Genomic DNA, 18902 nt, shown 5'->3' with positions numbered 1-18902 from the left:
AAGAGGCCCCATTGTTCAAGCAAAAAGCGAAAAACAAACAATTCTGAAAAAGCTCATCTACTATAAAGGGGATCATTCTATAGTTTTTCGCATTTAGATAAGTAAAAGGAGGGAATGTCCTTTTGAAAGCTATTGGTTCTGGTTAATTCAACACGCAGAAAGATTTAATTTCTTCTTTTCTCTATGAAGACAGAATACTATTCAGCTTCAACATAGTCTAAAAGTGATTAAAAGCAACCTTTGCCAGACAAATGTAACATACTAACAGAAATAGCAGGAATTGTTCATTCAGGCACATCATCAGAAGTAGCAGAAGTAAAGAGCCATTCTAAAAAATGAATGATTTACAATCTTAGTGAGTGAAGAATTTGATATATTTTTTCCTTCACTTACAAGTTTAAAGAGAGTCAGAGAAAATGCATTTCTATGGGGGAAAACATTCTCACCAGTTGGAAACCTCAACACTCAAAGATATTCTATCAAATAGAATAGAATAGAATAGAATAACAGAGTTGGAAGGGAGCCCACTTAGGCACGAAACCCTACACCACTTCAGACAAATGGTTATCCAACATCTTCTTTAAAAGTTCCAGTGTTGGAGCATTCACAATTTATGGGGGCAAGCTGTTCCACTGATCAATTGTTCTGTCAGGAAATTTCTGTTTAGTTCTAAGTTGCTTCTCTCTCTGATTAGTTTCCACCCTGGAAATATATATTTTATTTTATATTTGCATTGGCATCCTTCAGTCTCGAAAGACCATAGTATCATGCTCAGGATTCCCCAGATCATGAAGCATTGTTAAAGGCTTTATGTATATATAAAACCTTAATATATTTTGTTTATATAGTGGTATCTCAACTTAATAACTTAACTCATTCTATGACCAGGTTCTTCAGTAGAAAGGTTTGTAAGTACTGTAGAAGCAATTTTTCCCATAGGAATCAATGTAAAAGCAAATAATGCATGCAAAACCATTAGGAAAGAAATAAAAGCTTGAAATTTGGGTGGGAGGAGAAGGAAGAAGAAGAGGAGGAGGACAGTTGCTGCCGAAGGAAGAAGGTGAGTTGAGGGGAATCAAAAAAATCCAAAACTGTAAGGCTTTTAAAAAAAAGAGGGACTCTGAGGCAGTGAGGAGGAGCACGCATCTCCCATACACCCAGTGTGAGGCTGCCTCCCATACACTGTACAAGATAGGGAAGCCCAGGAGGGTGAGAGGGGGAAAACTCCCATTCCTTTGACCGAAAGGTGGCTGCTTCCTCTTCCTTCCCATGCTGAAGGGCTCCCCTCTCCTCTCGCTTGCTCTCTTTGTAGCTGGTGCCTTTCCTTCACTGTGGGGACTCCTCAGTTTGTCTGAAGCTGAGTTGATCCGGCTGGGGCAAAGCCCCCCCTTTTGCCTTTGCATGCCCAGAAGCTCTGGGAGGAAACCTCACGTTGGGTGTATGGGAGGCAGCGTGAAGGAGTCACCACAGCAAAGTGGTTTATTCCCTCTCCAAGTGCCCAGAGAAAGGAAAACACTCCGTTCTCTCTGTGCTACCAAAGCCTCCTTAAGTGCCACCGAAAGGCTCCTCTGGCAACTAAAATAATATATTTCATTTCCTGTTAGTTGTTTCATGACAATCTTTTATCTAACAACCTGTAGTTTCATGTTTTATTTTCACTCTTGGATTATTGCTTTGGAAGAATTATGCTCCAAATGTTGTATCATGGGTCCTGGAAATAGAATTTGGGAATAAAAGGGAATGAAACCGATTGTATTGCAAGCTAGGTAAGACTGGTGATTTCCTTCTGTGCTTCAGTGCCCTAATGTGTATGAAAATGAATTCCACTTGGAGGTTTTACAGAAAAGCAACTGTTTTGAGAAATTGTCTCCAGCTACTTGTTTCTTCTACTTCCACATTCGGAATCTTGCTAAGCACTAATGAAGTCTTAGTTGTAATTTTCTGGTGCTTAATCTCTTCCTACCAGTTTCAGTGTCACAAAGCTTCTCTTCAGTTTGTTTGGACTCTTGCCAAAGCTTCAATGTGTACAACTTCCCCCTCTTAAATTTCCTTGGAACGTTTCCCAAAGTAGACCCTGAATCATTAATTCTGATTTCTGGAAATGAGTAAACAGGATTAGTTTTGGTTGTTTGTTTACCAGAAGAGATTTCATTTGGATATATGAAAAATATGTTTTACTTCTATGCCAAATATATTTATAGATTCCCTTTGAAACCACTTTTTCCAACTTTTCCTCTTTCCCTCCCTCCTATTTTCTACATTAAGTTTCTAGTTAATAAGGCATTATTACTATTGGTTTATTTTACTTTCTCAATAGATAATGCTTGGAAAGGGCAGTTGGGAAAGCATTAATGCAATATGATACATCACATTCTCCAAAAGTAAGTATAGGATTTTAGTTCATTACAGTTATACTGTCCTCCAAAATCATTGTTATCCCATTCAATCGAATGCTTGGAGTGATCTTGGTAGGCTTTAAACCTTTCCCTGTCATTACAGGCTCAAGAACTTCATGATTAGGAATGCCTATTACCCGATTGAGTTGGTGCACTTTTACATACTATCTTGTACAAGGATGGCCTCCTGACATTAGGCTTAAATTGTTAAATGTACATTTAAATTCCTTCAGTGTGACTTACCATTGTGTTTAGCCTAAAAGCAGAGCTGGTAGATCATGTTGAATGAAGCAAGCGGCCAAGGCTGGGCTAGTGCCTGGGGGGGGGGGGGCACAGTGGTGTAGCAAAAATAGAGCTCCAACTCAGAGCACCCAATTTGCACTGAAAGATGTTGAAAGAAAATGCAGGGTGTCCTGCATAAGCCACGCCCACAGTGTGGTAGTAGAAATTTGGTAGCCCTTCAATGCAAGTATGCTATGCATGTTGTATTTTCCCTCAAACAACTTAATTGCCAAAAAGGTAACACATCAGTAGTAGTGCCTGCATTCTGGACTGGTCTCTGTCTTGAAAGTCATAAGGCAGTTTTAAAGATTGGTGACTCTCCTGAAATGAAGTTTATATGAATTATTTTTGTTTGCTTGTCATTCTTTAGCTGCTTCATTTTTTAAATTGAATATCAGGACAGTGGAAAATAACTAGGATAATGTTTTTGCTACTTGCATTACGGTAAATAGGACACCTGTCTTTGAATAGTTTAAGAAGCCACATCTTTTACAAAGCTTGCCCAGCTGCTCTGGACATTGTTCCAGCTGCTTCTGCACAGCAATATGGCTGCACATGAACATGCTTGTTGAAGCAGCCAGGGAGAGATTCAAGCGGCCTTGAGCAAAGGATACAGTTGATAGAATGATAGAGAAAAGCTTTGTTCATATTATCTCATTTTGCAGATCACCTCTTTTCAAAGTTTTGAATCGCTTTATCCAGAGCTATTTCCATATTATTTTAGTGGGCTGTTTGTGTTTTAATTCATGATTGTAAATTGCTTTGAATTTTTAACAATGGAAACAATAATACGATCATGATGCTTTGGCTGTGATACATGCTCCTTCCTGTATCCAAAACGGAAGAGAAATCATCTCTTTTGAACACTATGCATCCCACTGTACTCAGAGCTATTTTTACATGATTTTAATTTACTGTTTGTATTTTAATTTGTGTTTGCAAACTGATTTGAATTTTTAATAATAGAAACAATAATATGATGATGATAATGATACTTTTGCTGTGATGCATGCTCTTTCGTGTATCAAATGTTTTAATTCCCGTGAAAATTAAGAAACATTTCCAGAAAATAAATGGGACTTTCTCTGTATTCTTTAGTTGGACAGGCCATGTATTAAACAGTGCCGTTTGAGAAGAAAGATGAAAACAATTAGAGAGAGCAGAGAAGTAGAAATATACAACTGAAGCATGCAAATTCAATCAAGGGAATAGTTTATTGTTGTTATTTATTTTCTCTGTATCTATACTACATATGTGTCGGCTTTGCAGCTGTATAACGTTGGGGATAAGAACTGGGTCAGTTATTCTGCTGTTAGAAAATAAAATTAAATGAAAATATCTTGCCTGAATCCATGCAAGGAAAAAAAATACTTCATTTAACACTTCTGACATGTCAGGCTTAAGAGCGAGGTTGTGTGGTGTCTCACATTGCATGAATATGCACATGCAGGAAAGGATATGTCTCTTAAAAACAGATGCCCTGTCACTGAAAAGCAGGTGGGAAAATTATTACCCTGCAGCAAAATGACTCTGCATTATATCCTGGAAGCTTGGCATCAAAAACCCTGACATTTCAACACAGGATATAATACAAATTAAAGACTTTGCAGCTATTCATAATTTTACAATGATGTCTGTCCTTGAAACTACTTTCCAGAGTGATGGGGGAAAAGAGATCTGTCTGCACTTAGAAGTGGAAGGAGGGAAAGTAATAAAAGAAGGAACCTTAGAATTTCTAAAAATATGGTTCATGAGAAATGTGATGTTTTTCAAATAATCTAGAGTTAACGAGGTTGCAAAGTGAGATATAGTTGTATAGATTAAAAGCAAAAGTGCAGAAGCTATTAAATGCTGTTACTTTGCATAATGTAGCGAGCAGCTTTCAAATTTTTGATTTTAAAACAATAACCCAAATTTAGGGGCAAGTTTCTTTAAGTAAAAACAGTGGGCATATTATCCCAGGGAAAGTGCATTTTTTAAAAATAAAGTTCAATACAAGCCATCTGGCTTTATAAAAAGAAGCTGGTTTAGGCAATTAGGTACTGTAGTTGAGAAAATTGTGCCAATGTTGTTTTTGTCTTTATCTCAGTTGTCTCTTCTAAAGCTTCACAATTACAAATACAATAAATAAAATTAGAGAAGAAAAATATTATCATCCAGACTCTTGTTTGTCTTATTTACAGAAGATTAAGGCAACATACTGTAAGAGCACACCTTCTCTCATTTTCTTGCAACACATTCATCAGATTGGAGGTTGCACCGACAAACACTGGCTGGTCCAACTCACATCTTGCATGGATGAGAATAAATTTGAAACTAAATCTGCAGGTCCTAGCCCAACTCCTTCATGAATACCTCATTCCACCAATATTAGCTACATCCTGTATATAATTCAATAGATCTGAAAGGCATTAGGCTAGGGCCGTGATGGCAAACCTATGACATGTGTGCTACATGTTGCACATGGAGACCTTTCTGCCAGCATGCCACCTAGTCCCCATCTGAACTACACCACATTGAATTATGGGTGTGGGACCCTTCACATATGCTGTAATGCATGTGCATGCACTTTTGACAGGGGGACAAAACAATTCACCATCATTGGACTAGGGAATATGTAATTAAGATATGCTAACTGGCAATAAAAATCTCTTTTCTGTTGTGAAAAATTGTGTAAAATGCAATAAACCTACTAAATGATTACTTACTTTGGCCAAAAGTTATCAAATGATGTATCTTTTTGAGTATTAAGCAAATAGGAGAGGGAACTCAAAAATAATTTTCTATCCCACTATGTTTTATTATTTAATTTACTTATGAATACAAAACCATTATCTTTTGTTCTTAAAAATGTAGATGGTCTTTGGAGAGGGGCGGCATACAAATCTAATAAATTATTATTATTATTATTATTATTATTATTATTATTATTATTATTATGTCAATACAACACAGCAAACGAGATCACTATGCTGGATTTCGTATTTCATCACCAATCGGGCACTTCCCAAGCACCTAGGACTGCGTGATGTGATGTAGCGGCGAATTATGTTTGCCGATCCCAGTAAAGCGGCCTTTTGCAATTGACAGATGGAGATTTTGTGAATTCCGATGGTTTTCAAATGTCCGCTGAGAGCTTTTGGTACTGTGCCCAGCGTGCCAAGTACCACTGGGACCACTTTCACTGGCTTCTGCCAGAGTTGTTGCAGCTCGATTTTTAGATCTTCGTATTTCACTAATTTCTCTAGCTGCTTCTCCTCAATTCTGCTGTCTCCTGGGATTGCGATGTCGATGATCCATACTTTCTTTTTCTCCATGATCACAATGTCTGGTGTGTTATGCTTCAGAATTCCGTCAGTCTGAAGTCAGAAATCCCACAGTAGTTTTGCTTGCTCATTTTCGACCACTTTTTCGGGCTTATGATCCCACCAGTTCTTTGCCACTGGTAAATGGTAGTTCCGGCACAAGTTCCAGTTAATAATAATAATAATAATAATAATAATAATAATAATAATAATAATAATAATAATAATAAATAATAATAATAATAATAATAATAATAATAATAATAATAATAATAATAATAATAATAATAATAATAATAATAATAATATTTGGGTTTGCTTTCATGGGAATAGTAATAGTTCTTCACATAATATGGCCCACCCACTTTCAAACAGGGTAGAATTTTCCCTATTTCAAAGCAAAGAAAAACAGATTAAGAAATAACAAATGTCATTTTGACATGCCTGCCTCTATCACTACCATCAGTAAATAATATTTACTGCCTCCATTGAGTTCTGTATGATTTTAATATAATTTAGAAATCTCTGTCCAGACTGTGATGTCCTCCATGGTCACATATATTTCTCATTAATTGGGTTGCCTCTGGAGGCATTGCTTTTTTGTAACTTGGATCCTATCACCAGTGCCTCACTATTCCTAATCTAATTAACAGAGCATCTGTTGTAGCTTCATGGTTCTTTGTTTTGAAAAATCAACAGACCATTGCAATAATGCAATACCAATTATTTGTTTTCTTCTTTGTGCCAAACACTTAAGTATAATGAAAAGATTAAAATTACATTGTCCATATTAATGACTGCTACTTATTTTCCACATGCCTATCAAAATTTATCAGGTACAATAAAGAGTTTCAGACCACCCTTCTTGAACTTAATGGCTTTACTTAAAAATAAAATAATGAAAACAATAAACACAGTGGTACCTCTGCTTACAAACTTAATTCATTCCGTGGCCAGGTTCGTAAGTAGAAAAGTTTGTAAGAGAAGCAATTTTTGCCCTAGGAATCAATGTAAAAGCAAATAATGCATGCGATTGGGGAAACCACAGGGAGAGTGGAGGCCCTGTTTTCTCTCAGGAGATTCCTAGAGAGGCCCCATGGAGGCCTCTCCCTGCCTTTTCCAGCCCTGTTTCCTCCCAAGAGATTCCTAGAGAGGCCCCAAGGAGGCTTCTCCCCGCCTTTTTCAGCCCTGTTTTCTCCCAGGAGATTCCTAGACAGGCCCCACAGATGCTTCTCCCCACCTTTTCCGGCCCTGTTTTCTCCCAGGAGATTCCTAGAGGCCCCATGGAGGCATCTCCCTGCCTTTTCCAGTTAGTTTCAGAAGCTCGGGTTTGTAAGTGGGAAATGGTTCTTGAGAAGAGGTAAAAGAATCTTGAACACCCGGTTCTTATCTAGAAAAGTTCGTATGTATAGCCGTTCGTAGGTAGAGGTACCACTGTACGCTTCAGGAACCAGTAGGAAATTATATATTAATTCTACATCTTAACAAACAAAGGTTTTTTTAAAAAAATAATGCTTTTGTTGGGATTTTTTTTAACCAAATATGACATTTTCAGTTATTTCAGGAACATGCTAATAATAATTATTATTATTAATAATAAATTTATTAGATTTGTATGCTGCCCCTCTCCTATAGATAATGTTATTTTATCTTTTTATTTATGCCAGGAATCATTAGCAAAGTTTACTTTTTTAAACTGGAGAATACACCTGGTCTTGGAAAGTTTTCATGTGCTAGATACAAAATGTATATTCAATTTGTATCTTATGTTTTATTGGAGGCTATGGTGGATATTCTAGTTGAAAGTGTGTTAGATATTTGTCAAATTATTTGTGCTTTGTGGTTTGATCTGTCACATTAAACCAGTTATTTTCTGTTAGCCCCACCCTCTAGGAGGAAGTAAACATTTTGTGCTCATCCCAACTCTCTGCCAGGACGATTGTTTGCAATATTCAGCACATTTTCTCTCAAAAACCTATATGTTATATGCACTTCATATCTCCTACTCTGTGCTGTGTGCTATTGTTTGGTGCCAAAAACCCTACTCCTTCCAGAAAAAAAAAAAAGCACGTACCTTGGAGTCACACACACACACCGGCATCGCTCCACGCTCCCCCCCCCAGGGGGCCCCACCCCACTGTTTGAGAAACACTGCATTAAACAATATTAATGGAAATATTTTAACAATTACTGTCCATAAATTACAGTATGATCTTCTGACTACGGGACATTCATCTCAACCAGGATTTATTCAAGAAAGTAAGCAACTTTAAGCAAAACACAGAAAAGGAAAAATAAATAGTAGGCCAAATAAATGGAAGAATATAAGAAAAGGTAATATATTGCTTTGCTTTTTTATTCTTGTAAACCATCCCCACTTGTAGCAGCTCCATACATCACTTCATAAATTGTCTTTTGGTCTTTACCTTTCTCACTTTTGAAAATGATTTCTTCTCTCCATCTAAAAACAACCTGATCTTCACCACTGTCACAACCCACACAATCTTCTTTAATTTATTTTGTGTGTGTGTGTGTGTGTGTGTGTGTATTATGATCCTATTATCGATATATTTTTGTAAGGTCACTCATCATTACATTCTATCCATATTCATTTATTTGTTCTTGACTCTTCCTCTTTTGGTTTTCCAGGCAAACTTGTTAAATGCTTCTCTTCCGCTGCATTCAATTTACTTTTATGTTTACCCCAGCATACCTATCAGCATCATTTAGCAGATGCCTGGACTGAAAATGATACTTCTCTGAGCTCTGTTCTCACATAGATCTATTAGCAAGATTTATTTAAGATTAAAGGATAGTGGTACAAGAATCACAGCAAGTAACTACAATTTAGAACCAATATACTTGAGCATACATGGAAGATAAGACTTTCTTTGTCTTTTGCCACAGCCTTAGGGAGCACCAGAGAAGTGGCAGCTGTTTCATTAATAACTGGGGATTCAGCAGCTGGTTGTTTACATAAGCGGTGCTTGAATTTTTATCAATCTGATCTGAAAACCAACTTTTACAATACCTGGTTCTTATTTCCATATAACATAGTCAGTAGGAAGGCACTCTTATATATAGCCTTGTTACTCTTTCAATGAACATTCGTTGCTTACAAAAGATAAACATACTACTCTCTACCTTTGAATTAATATTTACATATCTTATTTTAATCCATTTTTCTATATTTAGTAATTATTATTATTATTATTATTATTATTATTATTATTATTATTAATTAGATTTGTATGCCGCCCCTCTACACAGACTATAAGACCTGTAGAGATTCTCAGTCATTCAGGTCATGGTTGTCCCAAAGGTGCTTATTTCAGGAGGGAACTGGACTTCTCATCTCAAATGACTTAAGTACCAGAGATCAATGTAACAGTGTTGCCAAAAAGGCATTAAGAGTTGTCAACCTAATCTTGCGAAGTTTTTTTTTTACAGTAATATTTTGTATGCCAAACTAGGACATACAAAACATTTGATAGACCAATTCTCGAATACAGCTCATCTGCCTGGAATCTGCACTGCATATCGGACATTAACACAATTGAGCAAGTCCAGAGTTATTTCACAAGAAGAGTACTCTGCTCTTCTACTTGCAATAAAATGCCTTACCTTAGCAGGCTTGAAAGCTTAGGCTTGGCCAACTTAGAACTACACCGCCTACAGTCCAACCTAAACGTAACAAATAAAATTATTTGCCACAATATACCACCTGTTAATGACTACTTCAGCTTCAACCGCAATAATACATGAACACACAATAGATACAAACTTAAGTAAACAACTCCAAACTTGATTGCAGAAAATATGATTTCAGTAACATGCCTGGAATGCACCAGCATGCCTACCATCCCTGTCCTACTGTCTCCATTTTTCATACCCATTTATTATGTTCATATTTATGTTTATGCTATACCTGTTATCTTGTACATATCGGTTATCTTGTACCTGTTATCTTGTTTGACAAAATAAATAACAAATAAATAAATGAAATATTTCTTTAATTGCCCAGTTGTGAGTTATTCATGTATAAATCTTTGAGGGAAGTGGGTGGCAAAATAAATAAACGTATAATCAATTGTTCGTTCTATTTTCCAAGCCAAACACAACTACATTTTCTAAAATTCATGCTTTTAATTCATTATACAATCTATATAACATTCAATGTGAATCATGTGGGTCTTCTGCCAATAAGACTACATAAATTGCAAACGTTCTTGTAATTGGCTACTACAGTTCTACCATCACCACAAACATTCCGTAGATATATAAAATCCATAAATACATTGAACCACCAAGAAAATATCATACAAAAAGGAGAATATTTGTATCTGAGAGTTTAAATGAGGATTCCTTGGTGCTCTCTGAGCATGCTTGTTTTCTTGCAAATGTTTCAGTACCCCAGTGAGGTAATATCATCAGGACTAACACTGAAGGTGTTACTTAGTTTGGGTAATGAAAAGTGAAGTAGACCCAGAGACAGGGTTTTGAGCAATCGGTACTTTTATTCAGCTCAGAGAACAAGTGACAGCTCAGCAAGGTAAAGTGACAATTCAGCGAGTACCGACTGGCTCTGCCGGGAGAAACCGCTTCTTTTATACTTTTGCGGTTCCCGCCAAAGCTAGAGCCGGCCGCGTCTGAGCCAATCAGGAGCGACTTCCTGCTTGGGCTCAGACAGCGCTGGAAAAGAGGAACAAACTATTTACAGCGTTACAAGGTAGCCATTCCAGGATACAACAAAAAGCTTGCAAGAAAACAAGCAAGCTGAGAGAGCATCAAGGACCCCTCAAATATAACACATCCTTGTATTATTTTCCACTCAGTCCTGAACCCTCTATAACGCATAATTTTTTTTCCTCACAGATGTTTTACTACCACTGTAAAATCATATTATTATATTCAATATAATATAATACCCTTCAGCTCCACAGTCATGCATAATATTCTTTAAATCGTGCTTATACATTGTATGGTACAATTTCTATTCACCCACAATTGTAAGCTAAAGTTTGTTTCTAACCACATTCATATCTTTCTCACTGACTCGTTGAGGAAGAAACATGTTTTTTTCACATCCCTTCCTGGCATTTCCAAAATTGTCACTCCTCTCATCAGCGGCAGGCCACCATTTCCAGGGTCTACCAGAATGGGCTGGGAGTGTGTGTGTGTGTTTGTATGTGTGTGTGTGCCCGGCATGAGATCCAGCTTCTGTGCATGCACAGAAGCCAAATCTCACGCAAGAACAAGATTTTTGCTTTTTGTTTGTTTTCATGCATGGGCAGAAGCAAAAAAAAGAGGCAAAAATGGAGGAAAACCAAGTAGGGTTCTCACAGTCATTGCCTGTCCCCATACTCGCTGCCCTTCCCCGCACTCCCTGTCTGCCCAGCCATGACACTCACGGCCCCAGCACTCACAGCCCTGAAGCCTGCCCAGCCCCACCAGCACTTGCTGCCTGCCCAGCCCTGACATTCATGGCCCCAGTGCTTGCAGCCCAGTGGTCCTCCCAGCCCCACCAATGGTTTAGGTTTAGGTTTATTGGATTTATATGCCGCCCCTCTCCGTAAACTCGGGGCGGCTCACAACAATAATAAAAAACAGTACAGTACACAATACCAAATCCAATGCCCACCCATCCAGTTCCAATTTAAATTAATAATCTCATAAAAAACAGTATATATAAAAAACAGGCACACAGTCAATCAATCAACAAAACAACATGGGCAAGGGGGAGGTGTTTTAGTTCCCCCATGCCTGATGGCAAAGGTGGGTCTTAAGGAGTTTACGAAAGGCAGGGAGGGTGGGGACAATCCTAATCTCAGGGGGGAGCTGGTTCCAGAGGGTCGGGGCCCCCACAGAGAAGGCTCTTCCCCTGGGTCCCGCCAGACGACATTGTTTAGTCGACGGGACCCGGAGAAGGCCAACTCTGTGGGACCTAACCGGTTGCTGGGATTCGTGCGGCAGGAGGCGGTCCCGAAGATATTCTGGTCCGGTGCCATGAAGGGCTTTATAGGTCATAACCAACACTTTGAATTGTGCCTGGAAACTGATCGGCAGCCAATGCAGACTGCGGAGTGTTGGAGTGATATGGGCATACTTGGAGAAGCCCATAATTGCTCTCGCAGCTGCATTCTGCACGATCTGAAGTTTCCGAACACTTTTCAAAGGTAGCCCCATGTAGAGAGCGTTACAGTACTAGAGCCTCGAGGTGATGAGGGCATGAGTGACTGTGAGCAATGACTCCCGGTCCAAATAGGGCCGCAACTGGCGCACCAGGCGAACCTGGGCAAACGCCCCCCTCGCCACAGCTGAAAGGTGTTTTTCTAATGTGAGCTGTGGATCGAGGAGGACGCCCAAGTTGCGGACCCTCTCTGAGGGGGTCAATAATTCCCCCCCCCCAGGGTAATGGAGGGCCCAATGCTCATGGCCCACCCAGCTCTGATGCTTGCGGCCCCAGAGATTGTGGCCCAGCAGCCCACCCAGCCCAGGCTGGACTCACAGCACATCTGTCCCCATCCCTTACCTTTTGGAGAAGAGCCAAGGCTGTGTGGTTTCTCGATCCTTCATGCATGGCACACCCCTCCTGCAGCGGCACCCTTTTTCAGTTTGCCCTGGCCGTGCCAAGAAGATACAGTGCAGGAGTAGGCCGGGTGGCCAGAGCTCGGTGCCACCGCTGTTGTTGCTATATGCAGGGCTAGGGCTCTGCTGCTCTAGGTGCTGTGGCGAGATTCAGCTGCTGTGCCTATGCAGCAACTGAAATCTCATGCGAATGTTCCTCACTCAGCGAGATTTCAGTAAAAATCACCAATTTCTTTACTTCCACATATCCGTGGAAGCAAAAAACCAATGATCTTCACCAGAATCTCACTGGTTGCGGGTGTGCACAGCACGTGCATGGCTGGAGGTAATGGAGATGGGGCCCACCCCTGTCTCTCATACTCTTTTGACCAATGTTTTGCTCACTTATAAAGAGGAATATTAAACACATTTCTTTCTAGGAGTTAAATCTTCCTGGTTCGGCCTAGTTAAGGTGAGTAGGTAGCGGTTGCAATGGCTGATTCAAACAACCAATAATGACAGCATGAGGCTCCAGCATGAGGCACACACCCTAATATAATCGCTTCCTGGTTTTTAAAGCCTTTCCCCCCTTCTAATTGGCCTGAAAAAAAGAAAGAAAGAAGATAGAGGGGGAAGAGAAAGGAAGGGAAGGTAGAAAGAAAGAACTAGGTGTTAGAAGGAAAAAATCAGAACTCACTTTCCAGCCAGGATATCGCTTGGCAAGGAAGAAAAACAAGCGCTGTTGCTTTAAATCAGGACTCTCCAAAGTTAGCTGCGTGGCTGGCTAAGGAATTCCTAGAGTTGTGGAAGCAAAAAGCCCAGTAAATTTTAGCAGAATCATGCCTGTTGTGTGTGCACACCCACTGGTGATGGAGCAAGGCTATGCGTTCCATTTCCGTCAACAGAACGACATTCCTGCCGTTCCAGAGAATAGCCCATCCCTGGATGCACGTCCTACTCCCTGTGGCAAAAAAAGCATTTTCCTCAGGGTCACAGAGCCATACCCCCCCGTATGGCTCTGTGCCCCCCCAGGGGACACCCCACTCTTTGAGAAGCACTGCTGTAGGGTAACTCTTAGTTGTTTACAGTTACATATACAGTTAAAACATAAAAAGTTAAAATAAGGCATTAAACCCAAGGACACATGGGGAAGTCAGGGGCAGAGGGGGAGGAGGTGGGATCTATTAATATTCAATCAGCAGAGCATGTCTTTAGGCCCTTATGAAAAGATAGGAAGATTTGGGCCCAATCTCACATGGAGGGGAGATGTTCCAGAGAGCAGGAGCAACAAATAATTACAGTCCCTTATGTTTTGTAGTTTTATATGCTAACTACCTGATGTATGCTAATGGGACTTGGACTATATACAGTAGACATGCTAGGCAATTGAACCACTTCCACATGACCTTCCTCTGTAGAATTATGAAGAACTGGTGGCAGGAGAAGATGCCAGACACAGAAGTCCTCTCCAGAGCAGGCTTGCCATCAATTCACACCCTGCTGATGAAAGTCCAGAAATGCTTGGCAGGCATGTTGCAAGGATGCCATCCCATCCTATCCCTAAACAGTTCTTCTATGGTGAGCTGTCTAAAGGAAAGCAAAGGGGGGCAAAGGAAGTGATACAAAGACACATTGAAAGTCTCCTTCAAGTCCCTTGATATCGACACCACCTCTTGGGAAACCCTGGCACAAGATCGACTAACACAGCACATGCTGATCCACCAAGCCTGCCAGACATCTGAGGACAGAAGAACTATCATAGCATCAGAGAAGTGAGCACTCCACAAAGCCAGAGCTGCAAATGTTGTCACAATGGTGCCCCGAGTCTTCGGAGAGGGGCGGCATACAAATCCAAATAATAAGTAATAATAATAATGCATGCCTGTGGCAGAACATTTCGTGCCCATATAGGCCTTACCAACTATCTGTGGACAGCCCACAATCTCTTAGATGTCAAGGTCCTCTTCGAACATGATGAATGAATGTCATCACATGTAAAATACTTATTATTTTTATCCATACTTTCAAAATACTAAATAAGATTTTATACTTAAAATATATTTTGCAGTAGGAACATAAAAATTGCATGTATCCCATTTGCAAACTACATCCATATTTGAATATTTTTTCAATACTGATGGCATTACTGTATTTCTACTATACTATGTCACAACATGTTGTCATGTTGGCAGTTCTGTGTTAGCAAAAACTTCAGAAGAAAAGGATTTAGGGGTAGTGATTTCTGACAGTCTCAAAATGGGTGAACAGTGCAGTCAGGCAGTAGGGAAAGCAAGTAGGATGCTTGGCTGCATAGCTAGAGGTATAACAAGCAGGAAGAGGGAGATTATGATCCTGCTATATAGAGTGCTGGTGAGACCACATTTGGAATACTGTGTTCAGTTCTGGAGACCTCACCTACAAAAAGATATTGACAAAATTGAACGGGTCCAAAGACGGGCTACAAGAATGGTGGAAGGTCTTAAGCATAAAACGTAAAAGGAAAGACTTAATGAACTCACTCTGTATAGGCTGGAGGAAAGAAGGAAAAGGAGGGACATGATCGAAACATTTAAATATGTTAAAGGGTTAAATAAGGTCCAGGAGAGAAGTGTTTTTAATAGGAAAGTGAACACAATAACAAGGGGACACAATCTGAAGTTAGTTGGGGGAAAGATCAAAAGCAACATGAGAAAATATTATTTTATTGAAAGAGTAGGAAGTTGGAGTTGGAACAAACTTCCAGCAGACGTGGTAGATAAATCCACAGTAACTGAATTTAAACATGCCTGGGATAAACATATATCCATCCTAAGATAAAATACAGAAAATAGTATAAGGGCAGACTAGATGGACCATGAGGTCTTTTTCTGCCGTCAGACTTCTATGTTTCTATGTTTCCTTTGCCTAATTTTTTAAATTGACAATAACATTTACAACACTCATTTCAGTTCTCCTTTTTGATATGCTGAATTACTATCATTTCTGTTGTTCAGTAATAAAATAGGTTCTGACTTTTTGTGATGAAATGTATATTATTTTACTAGGAGTATTTTTCAGAAATTTCTTTTTCAGTTCTTAAAAGCTCCCACTTGAGACATCAGTGAAATTATTGTTCAATTCCAGCAACTCCAATACATCATTTTACACCTAGTGACTGCAGCAAGAACTGTATAGATTCAATGTTGGAAACTTGAAAATACCCCAAGCAATGAAAGGTCTATACATAAGATACTGGAATGTGAAGAGATGTACAGGTATAAGCTCACATTAGAAATGAAAGGCCAGGAAGAAACATACTTTTATGACATGTGGAATAAGTGGTATAATTGGTCAGAACAGAAATAAAGAAATAAATGTAAATAACCATATGAAACATATGATAGAGTGATGTTAAAAATGTTTATTGATATATAAATTGGAAAAAATGAAAAAAAAAATTAAAAAAAGAAAGTCACCAGTGACATTGTCAATCTGCTTTTCAATTGTATTTGATTTTTCTAGCATAAGGATCTTTTCCAGTGATTTTCAACTTCACATTATAGCAATAGCATTTAGACTTATATACCACTTCACAGTGCTTTACAGTCAGGTGTGGGCTGCTGCCCAGACCGGGGGGGCGGGACTATGTAGTGGGGTAGTGAAAATGAAGCTCCACCCCAGAGCATCCAATTTGCACTGAAAGATGTTGAAAGAAAATACAGGGCGTCCTGCATAAGCCATGCCCACAGTGTGGTAGTAAAAAGTTGGTAGCCCTTCACTGTTTACAACCCTCTCTAAGCGGTTTATGGAGAGTAAGCATATTACCCCCAACAATCTGGATCTTCATTTAACTGACCTTGGAAGGATGGAAGACTGAGTCAACCTTGAGCCTATTGGTATTCAATCTGCCAAACTTCTGGCAGCCTGTGACATTATGACATGTCTTCAAAATCATTTAGCTTTAGTTCAGTCTTAGTGCTTCATGATTTTCCCCCATCTAGTATTATTCTTGCATTCAAGCAATTGTCAGCAAATTTTCTTAGCACCACAGCTCAAAAACATTAATTGTTCTTTGTTTAGTGTTTCACATGGTCCAGTTTTGCAGCAGTATATTGCAGCTGGGAAAGCTATGGCCTTCACAACATGTTGCTTTTTTTTATCATTTTGTGATGTCTTTGCACTTTAATGAATTAAACCCTTATTATAGCTTGGATCATTCCCATACACATCTTTAAAATATCCTTTCCAACATGCTTTCATTTCAGCTTCCTCCTAAAATCATTTCACCACTTTTATTTTAATTCTATTACTCTACTGGACATTCATTATTTAGCTCTTTTCAACAATTTTTAAAGACATATCATTTTCAATTTCCAAAAGAATTTGTCTTTCTATTTTTAATATAACTAATTTTCAGTTTATTGATTATGTTATTTGTGAGGATTTTGTTCCAGTCTAAAATCTGGATAATCAAGCCATGAATGACATGACTATGAGCAGTGAAGGGCCACCAACATTTTTACTACCACACTGTGGGCGTGGCTTATACAGGACGCCCTGCATCTTCTTTCAACATCTTTCAGTGCAAATTGGGTGCTCTGGGTGGAGCTCCATTTTCACTACCCCACTGCGTCCCGTCCCCCCCGTCCGAGTAGTAACTCGCCCCTGATTATGTGTCTATGGGGCTTGGGAAGCTAGATTCCACAGTCTATACCTTTCTTCTCTTTATCCCACAAACACCTCAACACAATCAATATACTTCCATCGGTTCCTTTTTGTCTTGCCTAATTGTGGCAGAGCCAGCAATCCATTTTTTATAGGTGGTTGGTGAAACTGACAGTAATTATGTATATAATATCTGGAATAATTACTTTGAAAGTCCTGTTCTGGTAAACCAATAGAAATTTGCTTTAAAGATTTTCAATTATTTGGTTTTGAACTTAAAATTAGGACAATGCAACCTTTTTTCCAAATATAGAATACTCTTGAGATTTTAATAAGAGTTTGATATACTGTAATCACCTTGCTGTTAGAAATGAGATTTAGGAATAGGAATTTAAATTTAAGATCATTCTTTTGCCATATTTTTTACTCAAAATTTCCAGAATTGTTCATGACTTTATATTCTGTTAAAGTTGGCTACATCTTCATTAGCTATATATTTAAACTATCAAATTTATTGAGCATCAAATATTTTAGATTTGGGGATTGGATTAACCAAAAACAATTTTGATACATCTTATTCATCAACATTGATCTATGCGGGAGAGAGAGGGGAAAAAGTTTTATATATTTATATAAATTTGGTCAACTTTTTGAAATTCTTTTTATGGTAAAATTTTCTAATCTTTTTATAATTATGACATTATAAATGCTATTGTATCTACTTTTCTCTATGGATTAATTTGGCAATGATAAAACAATAACTGTTGGATATGGAGGAGATCTCACAAGAAATAAATATTTTTGCTTTTGCATGTCCTGTGCCTGACTATGTTATATGTTTAGTAGAATAATTCTGAAATTCCATAATTTGTAATAAGACGGTATCCCAAAAGAACTTATTAAGGTACAAGGGATGAGATTTGGTTGAATAGGTGGTATATAAATAATATGTATAGAATTTAAATTGTAACATGATTAAGAATTTTTCAAAATAATATTAATATTTATTAAAATAAGTAAAATAAATAAATATAACAGGTATTGATAAAAAGTTGCATTCAATCCCTTCACAGTGCTTCTTGATCCATGGAAACAATCATTTCCAAAATTAAAAGACTCTTAAGTTGTTCTGTGCTAAATCATTATTTCATATAATATTCTGCCTTTTATTTAAATTATTCTAATATACTTCTCTCTTCAAATAAACCACTAAGTACTAGCATCAAATGGAGAATCTTCTGAAATTAAATTACATTATGTTGCACCAAACATTTCGCAATAAAAAACTATAATTTCATTGGTAGTTTTACTGTAAAATACCATCTGCATCATATATGAGTGACAGAAAAGTACAATATTCATTTCAATATCCAAAAAACCTAAAATACCTGTTAAGGGATTTCAAAACCAGAAAAGGATTTCATAATCCCTGCAATGTTGACACAGTGGAAATAATTCAATATAATAGTGACAGTACAAAGATATATGGTCTCTGAATTCAGTAACAGGACAGATTAGTATGAAAGGCCTACATGAGATGAAATATAAATTTTACAAATGAGCTTCTTCTGGGCAGAAAAAGTTAATAAAGATTATAATGAAATGAGTCAGCAAGTCCTAGCAGTTCATGAGGGCAAAGAAAATTTCATCAAATTCAGAAGAATGGAAAAGGTGGAAGAGTTATTTATACCATGACAGTGAAAAGAAA

The sequence above is a fragment of the Erythrolamprus reginae genome, chromosome 3 (assembly GCF_031021105.1).
Source record: "Erythrolamprus reginae isolate rEryReg1 chromosome 3, rEryReg1.hap1, whole genome shotgun sequence".
NCBI classification, from domain to species: Eukaryota; Metazoa; Chordata; class Lepidosauria; order Squamata; family Dipsadidae; genus Erythrolamprus; species Erythrolamprus reginae.
The sequence above is the reverse complement of the archived record's forward strand: the minus strand, read 5'-3'. Positions refer to the sequence as shown.